Source organism: Ixodes scapularis, unplaced genomic scaffold, assembly GCF_016920785.2.
Source record: "Ixodes scapularis isolate PalLabHiFi unplaced genomic scaffold, ASM1692078v2 PGA_scaffold1__304_contigs__length_218370807, whole genome shotgun sequence".
NCBI classification, from domain to species: Eukaryota; Metazoa; Arthropoda; class Arachnida; order Ixodida; family Ixodidae; genus Ixodes; species Ixodes scapularis.
This window is the reverse complement of record NW_024609846.1, coordinates 124,337,812-124,350,228: the sequence shown is the minus strand read 5'-3', so window position 1 is coordinate 124,350,228 and position 12,417 is coordinate 124,337,812. Positions and strand designations below refer to the sequence as shown.

At 47.0% G+C, this 12,417-nt stretch overlaps 1 pseudogene; it reads left to right on the top strand.

The window, feature by feature from the left end:
- Window positions 1-3,585: 3,585 nt before the first annotated feature.
- Window positions 3,586-6,271, top strand: LOC115313947 (annotated as a pseudogene).
- Window positions 6,272-12,417: the final 6,146 nt, after the last annotated feature.

The following is a 12,417-nucleotide window of genomic DNA, read 5'->3' as shown; positions in this document are numbered from 1 at the left end:
ACAGATAGGCCGATTGTGCACCAGGTCAGAGGTGGCCTCATTTACCCCTCCCCCTGCTCTTGAAAGCCGTACAAAACATGCATGTCTCTTTTGATGTGGTCCCTGTTAAAAAATGAACCATCCTCCTAAAGCTCTGGGAGATGCAGCAGCACCAACACTGGCATTGACGGAGCCATTTAGATGCCCCAATGGTCTGCTACTGGCAACAATTGTCACAAATAAGTTTTTCAAACCACTGCCATTGATGTTACGAACCTGTTAAAGTACAGGGCTTACAAGCCCCTAAAGTGTAAGCTGTTGAAGATGTAATATATGTGTAGCTCTGAAATGTAGAGCTTACGGGTAAAACAGCGCGAACAAGGACACAGGACAGAGAAGATGTACACAGACGGAGCGCTGCTTCTCTGTCCTGTGTCCTTGTTCGCGCTGTTTTACCCGTAGACATGCTTCACCAACTAGCCCACATTTCAACAATGTAGAGCTTGTTTTGTACAGACTGTAAATAAAAAAAACTATTATTACAATGAATAGGTAACAGCACTATGAAGCTTGTGTACATTTTCGTTTTTAAAAGCGGGAAAATGAAACAAGAAAAAAGAATGTGCACCACTACAAGGACATTGCCAATAGGGACACCCTGCTTTATGGGAGAAGTGAAACAATGTCACAGTACATTTGGAATAGAGTTCAGTGTTTTCGGTGTTTATTTTTGGTGAAATTCGGCAAAAGATTTTGTGGTATTGACCAAAAATATAAAACTAATTATGGGCAAACCAAAATATTCGCTAACCTTCACATTATTTTAACTGTATGAGTCACAAAAACACACTTTCCTAGAGGTTTCAACTTATGGTTAGAGCGGGTTGATAAAGTCATTTTCATAAAAGGACAAGATCGGTTTGTCTATGCTGGGGAAAGCGATGGAGAAACTCCATCGTGACGTCGGCGGTGGGAGGAGCCTAATCTCAATCGCCGCCGAGTCAACTGGCAGGGAACTCTATCGCGGCTCGCTGATGACATCGACGAAGAGTGGCGATTGAGTTGAAACTTCATCGGGATTTGTACCCGAAAAATGTCCCTAGGGGGAAATGCGAAGCACCAGAGCGGAGGGTCTTATAAAAGCAACATTTTTAAGTTACCAAAATGTAAAATTCAGTACAATGTACATAAAATAACCGGTGTGAAGGTTAAGTTGCGTCAATGATGTAGTTTTACACAGGTAACACAATTTAAGTGATCACAACGCGTGAACTGCATAACCTGCATCGCGATCGCGATGAATTGTTATGGCCGGCGTTGTCGACTGAGTGAAGAATCAACAATCAACCTCGTGGAGCCAAGTGTAGCGTTTCATGTAGTGATGGCCGGACAAACAAAAAAGAGACGTACCCTCAGCCCTCAGCTCGTCAATTCGAGATCTTGTGGGACTATCTGTCGGCAAACCCAGCCCTTGTAAGGGCTGCCACAGATAGTCCCCTGACTCAGGACGAAAGAAAAGTTCTTTGGGACGTCGTAGTGAGCGACTTGAACGCCCAAGGCCCGGCCGTCAAAACCCGGGCCGAGTGGAAGGACTATTGGAACTCCAGAGTTTATGCGGCAAGGGGAAAGGACCGCTACGCTACGACTTCCGGGCGACAGACCTGTGGGGGTGCCAGCCAAGTGCCGCCGCTCAGCGCCGAAGAAGAAAAAATCCTGACCCTCGTGGGAACAGATTCCTCACGAAGGTGCGGTGGAAGGCGCGTGGGTTGCAACGTACCCGCACCTCGTTCCGCGCCCACCGCGCCTTCGGATATCTCGGCTGCAGCAGCGGTGAGTACCCGCGCACGCAATGTTAGCTCATCCAGCATGCGGCATTTAGCTCATTGTGCAAAAAGGTATGAAACGGAACTAGTGCGATTGCGCTGCTGTATGCTTTAAACGTGCCCCTTATCATAGTGCAGCTGTTGTAGATCACACATAAACCACTGCTGATACCTGAATTGTAAAGAAACCAAGAGATGTATTAGGTACTTAAACTGCCATATTGCAGCAGCCTCGGCTGCAGCAATAAGTCATTATCCAGAAAGGTGGCTGTGCTTCTGTATGTGTGAACTCTGCTTTCGTTGACTTGTACAGGCCCCCTCACCGGCTGTGCCAGATGCCGGCCCAGATTCACCACCAGCGGCCGCACGGGTGGCTTTTCCGCCACCACCATCTGGTAAGTGTGGGACAAATAAAAGAATTTCAATAACAGAGCAAGGCTCAGTATGCTGGCATCAGGTATATCATTAACGATGTGCTTCATGGTGTTATCAGGTACTCTGCCACCCCGGAATGTTAAGCCCCGATCCGGCACAGGGGGCACAGCCCGGGACCTCCTGGCAGCACAGCAGGAGCAGCTGGCAGTCCAGAAAGAACTGCTGGCCACGCAGCAGGGTCTGCTGAGGACCCAGGAGCAGCAGCTGGCCATCCAGCAACGTCTGCTGGCGTCTCACGACGAGATGCTGGTGCTGCAGAGAGGCGCTGCCGAAGCACTACGTGGGCTAACATCAGCATGTATTGCGTTTTGAAAGCTGTGAAAACAAAAGTGTTGTATTATCTGGTATTAACTAATGCTCTTAAGCCAAGGTTGTTCATCCTTGCTTGTTCTTAGGTAATGAGATTTGACAACTTTATACGGCAAAACAAAAATTACGTGCCATATTCTGTCAACAGATGCCTGAATCAAGATTCGAAAAAGTCCAGTTCTATGTCATAGTATTGTGGTTTCGTTCATGTTTTAACTAACTTACTCGAGCGCTTGCATTCCTTCAGGTGAAAAACAAAACTGTGAGCAGGATCTGCTATCTCTAAAAATAGGTCTAGGTTTTAAGCATGCATGCAAGCCCACGAAGCACTTCGGAAACACACAACTTGGTACGAAAAGCTCTTGCCTATTTACTGCAAAGTGATATGATGTAGCTAGATGCCGAAAGTCAGTCATGTCTCATGGGTTGTGTGCAGTATTTGAAAATCCATAGCACAAACATGGCTGGCTTGAGCACTGCCTGGATTGTACCAATAATCACATAAACTGCAGATGTTTTCTGGCTACATGTCCTCGTTATTCCCAATGCAGCAGTGCAAAAGCCTTTTTCCGATAGAAAGCCTTGTATTGTGCAAAATGTACTCCGCCTGGCTTGACTCGTCACTCCAGGCCAGGCAACACTGCATTGTTTGGCCGGTGTGTAAGAATTTGGTGCTTGTATGGAAGCTCCCCAGTTAACAGGCTTAGTAGAGTGCAACAACATGATGCTGTAATTTGCTTCAAGCAAAGTACAACTTATTGAAATTAACTAGGAGTGCTACCCAAAGAAAGAAAGTGTTCCAAGCTCTTCACAACACTGGAACATCCCAGCCAAAGCTTTAATTCCCCGAACTGAAAACAATTGCTGTTCAGGAATGTATATTTTGCTACAATATACTTTTTTTCGTGCTTTCTCTGCAGGCCGTGCAAGCATCAGCAGCCTCCAGTGTCCAGCAGGCGTCCTCATTTACCACGCATGGGTGTACGTAACCTACAGCCACAGCAGCAATAAAAACAAATATCAGGCAGTTTTTGCTTTTTTCAATAATTTATTTATTCTGCTGTGAAGGTGTCCGACAGACCCTTTACACCTTACCAGTTATAAACCACGACAAACACATAATTGTTGCTAATAAAAAATGAGGAAAATAAACGCTTAAGGGGTGATGTGTGTCGAAAAACGGCGATCTTTTAAAAAAAAAGTGATTTTGCGCTTTTTAGTGCTCTGTCAACTTTGAACCTTCGTCTTTCGCATATAAAAAAATCAAGACCGGATATCATTCCAAAATTAATCAGATATGTGTTTGAAGCCTTTCTCGCGATGGAAAACAGCACAAATATGAGCCATTTTCAAGCGCATGTATCTTTGCATCGTGGCGTCGCCCGCCATCACGTTTAATCCCGGCGCGTAGGCCTAGCCGTTTTCACTCCGAAACTCTCGTCGATAGTTTCGTATTGAGGCTGCAAATAATAAAAATTAAATGTTTTCTTTCTCGCTGTCAACGCGCGAAGCGCCTCGCCGCTAATCACGTGATGCGATTGTGGGTCCGCCATTGGCCGAGAGCAATGTGCTGCGCGGTGAAGCTTGCTTGCTGTTTTAGCGTCGCGCTTCTTCTGAAACAAGAACCAACTACTTCTTCGATCATTCTGATTTCTTCATGATGGACGTCGACCGAAAACGCGACTTCCGAGCTCGAAAGTTTCGGACGACACACAAGTTCAGAGGAAGTCGCCAAAAAGGCAAGCGGAAAGCTTCGAAGAAAAAAAGTGCATCCACATTAGCTAACCCTAACCTTGGTCGGGGCGACGCTTTCGAGTCCGATCGCTCGAGTTTCATCAGCAGCGCTGACAAGTTCGTAAGTGCATCGGAAAAGAAGATTGGGATGTTTCAAAACGAAGAGAGAACTGGAGATGAGCGGGCAAGTACTGTGATCTGCGAGATCGGCGCGATGAAAGCTCTCGTCAGTGGCGCGGCATGCTCGACTTGCGGAAAGTGCGAACTTGCTGTCGAGGAATCGGTCGCTAAGCGAAAGGGACTAGCATTTTTTTCTGGAGCTGTGCTGCCAGAATGACGCGTGCCCTACGTCCGTGCTTTCGTCAACCTATTTTTCGAGGCGTGCCTCTGCGGCTGAGAACGTCAGTGGGGATCCGTGTGGCGAGACCAGAAACGGCAGCTCCCGAGGCAGTTACGCCGTGAACGTCAAGGCAGTTGTTGCTGCACGCGCAATCAGAGTTGGACACGAACAACTTTCACGGTTTTGTGTACTCCTTGGTCTGCCAAAGCCCATGCACCACAAAACCTTCGCTGGGATCACAAAAAAAGTGCACCTTGCAGCAACAAAAGCTGCCGCTGTGAACCTGGAATTGTCCAGGAGGATGACAGCAGAAGAGGTGGAAACTACTCAGGTAGCTGTTATGTTTGACGGTACGTAGCAAAAGAGAGGAAACAAGAGCCATAATGGCATTGGCACAGCAATATCTGTTGACACAGGGCTCTGCTTGGACACGGAAGTTCTCTCGAACTACTGTCTGAGCTGCAGCAGGCGCAAGGCTTTCGGGGATGAAGGAGAGGAGGAGGTCTGGCAAGCCTTCCACAAGTTGGTGTGTGAGAAAAACACTGCTGGCTCATCCCATACCATGGAAACAGAAGCTGCAATGAGGATCTGGTAGAGGACCTCGTCATATGCGACGCCTCTCCAATTCACGACATTCCTCAGTGACGGAGACAGCAAGGCGTATGCTGCTGTGTCTGAGGCAAACTTCTAAGGGGATGCCCCATTGTGAAAGAAGACTGCACGAACTATGTGGCAAAGCGAATGGGCACTGGACTCCGGAAGCTCAAGACGCCACTACCACGGGGACAATAGCTCAAGGATGAAACTATCCAGAAACTGCAGAGCTACTTTCAGATCGCCATCACTAGTAACAGAGGAAGTGTCCGGGGAATGTACTGTGCTATTTGGAAATCTTACTTTCATTCCTGCTCCACTGATCTTGCCAGCAGCCACAAGTTCTGTCCAGACGGGGAATCTTCCTGGTGCAAGCACAAGAGAGCACAAGCCCTGGGTGAACCAGCACCGCCACACACCCCGATTCTCACAACTGCTCAGGCCAAGGCCATACTGCCCATCTACAAGAGGCTGACGGAAGAAAAGCTGCTCTCCCGCTGCGTACAAGGAAAGACGCAGAATGCTGCTGAGTCACTAAACAGCAAAATCTGGATGCCGTGCCCCAAGACGAGGTTTGCCTTGCGCACTGTCGTGGAGATGGCCACTGCCATTGCAACCTTATGGTTCAATAAGGGACACACTGGCTTCGAGCAGGTGCTGCAGGAGCTTGGCATTCACGCTCAGCAATCAGTGCGACAAGAAACGCATTGCCAGCATGACCACCAAAGGGACTGCGGAAGCAAAGTCCAATCGTTGCCAAATGGTGAAGTGGGCTCGTGTTGAGAACACTGCTCGCATGGACTGTGAAGGAGCCACATATGGCGCAGGACAATTCTAAACTTGTGTCGTCTCGCAAAGCCCTGGCATGCATTGTGGCCAAATTTCATGTCAATTAGTCTGCTCTTTCGCATTTGCACACCCATAATAACATAAAACATGTTTTTCTCTTTTTGTTGTTTTGAGTAATCTCCAAAGTTTGTGCGCAAAAATTTTCCTACTTCACATAGTCTGATCCCGATCAAATTTTGCATGCTTATGCTCTGAGGTGTGTAGAATGCAATTGTCAAGGTTCTGTTACAATGTGTATAACTATAGTCACACAATATGCAGAAAATATTTGTCTGCCCTCTAAACATGGCATTTTCGTGATCTCCAATTTTATTTTGAATAAAGGAGATGTCACATGCATTATTCTTCTTGTTACTTGCAATCAGTGATTCCCAGGGAACAAATTGGCCTATTTTACAATGCTCTTTCATACTTTTTGCAATGCCCCACAAGTGCACAAGGATGCCGTTTCTTTCATATATGTACAGCATACAGAACATCGCCAAAAGCAGCTATGTGGAAACTACCGTATTTACACGAATGTAGGTCGACCCTTTTAATTTTTCGAAATCAGAAGTGGGGGGGTCGACTGATAATCGAACCGAAGCATTCCACCGCCGGCAAAACCGAAACAATCGCGATATCATGGATACCTCGGCTTGTTACGAGTTCAGTCGGCTGTACCCCTAGCATTACACTGTTTTGTGCGCTCTTTTTACAAATTAATTATTTTTTAATAGCGCAAACGAGTATTATTGGTAGCGATTCGCAAATTAACCCGAATGCACGGCGGTCAACAGAGCACGGAGCGCCCGACTCCCAGGGGGTGTCGGCACTTCTCGTAAGAGCCACTCCAGAGGCCGCTGGAACAGCCTCACTTCTCGCTTGGCTAAAGCCCCTCTACTTGGCTCGCTCAACCCACGGCGCCGCGGCCTCTCTTCGCAGTTTTTCGCACGATTCGCGGTCGCACTTCGTTTGATAGAGTACGAGATCATGCTGGTACGCTAACTACTGTATGTTCATTTGTATTGAAACGAGTGATCCGGACAATTTAGGTTTTCGGTGCTCGTTAAAGGCCGCCGTACAGTTCGCGCTTTCCACTTTTTCTGTGTTTCCTCCTCTCCTGCCCTCCTTTCCTTCCTTCACCGCCCTCTCCAACCTGTTTACCGCCCTCCCCCGAGGGGACAACACGGAGAATGGATTAGGAGACGCCTCCGTTAATCCGGCCTAACCCGCCGAAGAGGGGGCCTGCTGCTTGACTAAAAATTATTTCACTGCTCAAGGAAAAAAAAAAAAAAAAAAACGCTGTGGGCAGCAGATGAATGCGCTTTGCCGGATGCGCCACGCTCCGTCCGCCTTGAACAGCTTGTATACATTGCACTAACATTTTTCGAAGCGCGGCAGGTTTAGTGTAGGTCCTATCATATGGTCCTGCAAGACTTCCCTGTCCGCCACAAGCTAGCCAATAATTCAAGAACATAACGACGGCAGCGTATTCAAACAGTGTAAAATAAAATGTATATAATATTTATAAGAACACCGTTGTCTTCACTGCTTGGCTTTCAAATTTTTAGCGTTGCCAATAATCGTAATCAAACTATTTTTATGATTGAAGACCTCTCGTCGTGCATCGACCCCAAGATTACGCTTACGTGAAACATGATTCGGCGCGGGAGCGGCTCGAATCAACGTAAATTTTTTTTTTTTTTTTTTCAACGTGAATTTTGCTTTTTAATTTAGCTGAGGTACCACTGGCAGAACACGAATCGCATACTTGGAAGGTATATACCATCTGAAAACTCATATAGCTGGTTGAGTGAATGCAATACTATCGCATTCGTTGAAGCTTGATTTGTTGATTCGAACTTCAACAAATCACAAGCACCCATTCTCCCTATTCCTGTTTACCCAGTCATAGTCGTTCCCTCACGATGCAATACGAGTACAAGTAACTGCAGTTTATGCATTGTTGACGTTGCACAGGCGTGATCGCACGGTTTTTAGAAGCGCTACAGAACGAGCACAAGCGTCGAATTTCGGTACACTGATTTCTGTCTCACCGCCGTGACGCCAAACGAGAAAAGCGATTTCGTTCTGTCTGTGAAATTAGGAACACAGAAATCAAGCTATAATCCCGGTAATAAAACAAAGAAAAATGGATCTCTGCAGCCAATACCCAATCGTTTGCGAGGTGACTAGGCGAAAGCATATATTACCTCCGTGCCTTTACCCTCTGCACACCGTTAGAGAGGGTCATACAAACTCCTTGGAGCTATTGTCAACACGATTGCGTTTGCAAGCCGGTAGTTTGACTCGGCTGGGATTCGTCCCTTTCATCGCTCTCTATGAAACCAGAAAGGTTGATACTTTTCTACATTGGGTGGGTTTGCCCGGGGCCTCCAGTTATTTACGGCCAAAATCACACTGGAGGCGCTTCAGCAATGTTCACTCTGGTCGACACACGTGCACTCTAAAAATGCCAGTCGTCTGCCTTCCTAAGAGATACTTGAAGAGCCAATCATAGAGACCGACGGATAACGAGGCCGAAAATTTTGCTTATACCTTAAAAAAATTCTAACACAAATTTGGCCTCGTCATTCCCAAACTGGTTGCCGGACAAAATTCTCTATGCGTATTGCAAGCCAGGATTGGTAATAGTAACATAAGATACGCACGGCAGAAGTCCCTGCCATAAATAAAATGATTTGGCTAACGCCAAAGTAACGCGAAATAGGTGCAAAGAGTTTTGCTAAAGAAAGCGTAAACCGAAAAAAAAGGAAAAAAAAAAGACAGAAGGAGAAATAAGGAAAAGAATCTCTGGTGACGTGGCCAAAAAAAATTATGTTCATGAGATTTTTATTGTCACGTGACCGAACAAAAAAAAAATAAACGAAATAAAAAAGAACACGAGAAAAAAACCATCCCCTGCCCGGTTTCAAAGCTAGGCCCTCTTGATCACGAAACTAGCGCGCTATTCGTTGCGCTTAAAGGGGCACTGACACCCCAAAGGTCGTATTTATTTTTATTGTCTAAAACGATGCAAGTTGTAGTCATAGACACGCAAAAAAAAACGCATCGCGAAAAAAAATTTTCCCGCGCGCGCGCGCGCCTTTTTATTTTTGGCGTTTGATTTTCCCGCCTCTCGCCTCCTCGCTTCTTTTGATCGGTGACGTCAAAAATCAGGAAATTTAGAAGCTTTGTAGGCGACATCTCTATAACATTTAATTACGGCAATCCTAAAACATGTTTTTTAACGCAATTGCGAACGCACTACGGCCCTTCTTTTTGAAATACCAAAAATCGGGAGTTCGTTGTGGTGCCGTCTCCTGGATTTGTATCCTCCAACGGAAAACAGGCGACACCGCTCAAAACCGGTCCGCCGCAACGCCGGCGCTAGCCGGCGCTCGCTCCTATCCTCCTCGCTTTGGGTCGCCATGGCAACAGCAGGGAGTGGTGACAGGAAAGTGGACTCTCAGGTCTCCTCAATTTTTGACGTCAAGGCACCGGCGCCGATCGCGCGGGAACTTCGAATTCGGCATTTTAAAATTGTTTTTTTACTTCACGAATACTGAATTCCCAAATCTCAAATTTTGAGGGTAATGTCCCGGCATCGTTTTCAATCGTTTCGGATAATAAAAAAAAATATGATTTTGATGTGTCAGTGCCCCTTTAATCGGCCAACATAACTTTTTTTTTTCTTTCTTTATTGCAAGTTGCGCCAACATAACTCTGCCTGTAATGCTCACGCAATCTCACATCATAGGAGAAAGCTTAGATGCCTTCGTAGTTTTTCATGTATGTGTTATTTTTATCTGTGGCAAGAGTTCACGTTCCAGAATGCTTTTAGAGTTTTGGAGAAAAAACGAGTTTTCTTCATCTGAGTCACCTTCTAGAGCCAGTAGACCGCACTGGGTCGTCCGGCTAATCAAGCAGCTATTTTCAAATTCTCTGACGTGCCCGTCCTCGCATCCGAGGTCGCCGTTTGACAAGCTTATCTTCCACCTGGTAGCCGGAATCCCCACGGCAGCTATGTTCCGTCCCCACTCCCTCTCGAGAGGATGGCGCGCCCCGAGGCTAATCCCATTCTCTAGACGCCCTTTCCACCCAACGCTGACCCTTTCCAACTGCCCTTTCCCTCCCCGTCTCCAGCTTCGGGAGAGAAGGTTCTTCCCTGCAGAACGTCCCGTTTGTACAGCGGCCTTTAATGGCGATTCTTCACTCAGAAGCAACCAACAACTGCGCTGTTGGAGTCTGAGCTGGCGCGGAATCTTGACGGCAAACAAAGAAGCTTCTGCAGGCCGAAGTCTAGATAGGTGGGGATGCCTTCCGGAGTTGGAGGTCAGGCTTGCAACGGTACGCCGCAAATGTACGCAATCTGTCCCTACTCGTGGTGTCCAACGCGATCACCAAGCAAGCGCGGAAGATGCGGTTGATGCTGTCATTTGCAAAGTGCGAGATTTCATTGGACGACGCCGACGACGTGCTTCGAGAACATAGCAGTGATGACGACGGGACTGACATCACCAGTGTGGACGAGTAATAGTCTAGTCGCGAACGGAGTGAGAACGACAGTGCTTCAGTTGTCCCGCCTCCAGCGTGAACTTCCTAGTTCCGATAACGCCTGGCCATCTCATGCACCTTGCACACGCATTCGCAGCCAAAGCACGCCAGAAGGCATCGATCCCGTGTTGGAGGCTCAGCTTTCTTAACAGATACTTTGCCGTTCTCACATATTCGCAATAAAATGCGCGTCGGAAAAAAAAAAATTTTTTTTTTTTTGTGATGTGCGATGTGGGGGGGTTGACTTACAATCGAGTCGACCTACAATCGTGTAATACGGTAACACAAGATATAGAAAGAGGAGATCAAGCCCTATAAACAGTGAAATTTTCATTAAGCTACTCCAAATATTAAAAAAAGAAAGTTTTTTCCCTGGAGCATGTCCCCTTAATGGGGCAAACTTGTGCCCACAACAAAAGAACAGCAGTATGCTGCAGCCGTCAAATCTTGGCGCAACAGCGGGTTTGAGTGCTGGCGATACACTGCCCGCTTATGGCAATAAAGAGCCCCTTTTATAGGCCCTTGCTTTTCCGGAACATCCAGACTAAAAGATTCTGTTCTGGAATTAATACGCAACAACATTCTTCAAATAATTCCCTAGAATGAGGGATTTTACAGGTTAATAAAATGTATCCGGTTCCAGGATTGGAACCCGGGACCTCTGCATTGCAACTGGGTGCGGTGCCCACTCTGCCACCGCCACACACAGCAATCTCTATTCTAGTAGAATTCCGGTATCGCTTAGGTACTAAAAGCATTAAAAGGTTTAAATGCATCTGGCACGCAACAAAAAAAAATCATGTGGCTTTCATTTGTGAGATTCTATAGACATCATGATTGCAGTTCAGGAGCGGAAACACTTGAGATGCAGGAAACAGAAAAATTGACAAAAAAAAGTATGAAAGGTGGCCGGGAGGCTTGTTTTAACAAAGTATGACTATCTCAAAAGCAAGAGTCTCAATTTACACCGCGAGCAAAAAAACAACCTCAGTGAGTGGGGCGACCTCGGTGAGCAGGGCGACTTCGGTGAGTGGGGCGACCTCAGTGAGCGGGGCGACCTCGGTGAGCGGGACGACCGGTGGGACATGGTTGGCGACTGGAATGAGACAGCCAACGATCAGCGGAGCAGCAGGCAGGTCTTGTCGGAGACGGCGGTCCGGCGCCGACCTCAACGGCTGATGGCAAGTGCAAGTCGGCACCTACTGGCCACAAAGAGGTTTCCGATGCCTTTTCCCCTGTGGCAACATCACTGGCCGAGGACGGCACAGCCTCCCTTTCTGCTGGTTACACAGCAGAGAAGGCGCCCTCAGGCCTCATTCACACAGCAGTTTTTTTCCCTCGTCCCGGCAATAGTGCCGGGCAGCCTTCCCACCAATGGTGTTTTAAAATCACTTTCCCCCAGTAGGTGCTTAGCTGTTTTCTGTTTCAGTTTTGCCTAGTCACACTGAAGTAACTTGTTCATCATAACTGTACCAAATTCAATTTAACCTAAAGCTAATGAGTGGTTAATTTCCAAAGGTTTCACTTTCTTTCTTTAACAGATACCCCCCGAGGATTTCAATGGGCATCACTGCGGCCGCCGTATCTGGCCCTTCATGAAACAGCATGGCTGATCAAAGAGCAACCCCAACAAGCAGCACAGCTGATCCAAAAGCAACCCCAAAAAAGACAAGTTGGGAGACCCTGGAAACCACACACACCCCACACAAGGAGCACCTTGGCAAACTTGAGAAAAACAAGAGACTGATTGCGCAGAAGCCTTTTCAAAGCATCGCAGAAAACTGATTTTGCTGATTTGACAAGACCTCATGTCTT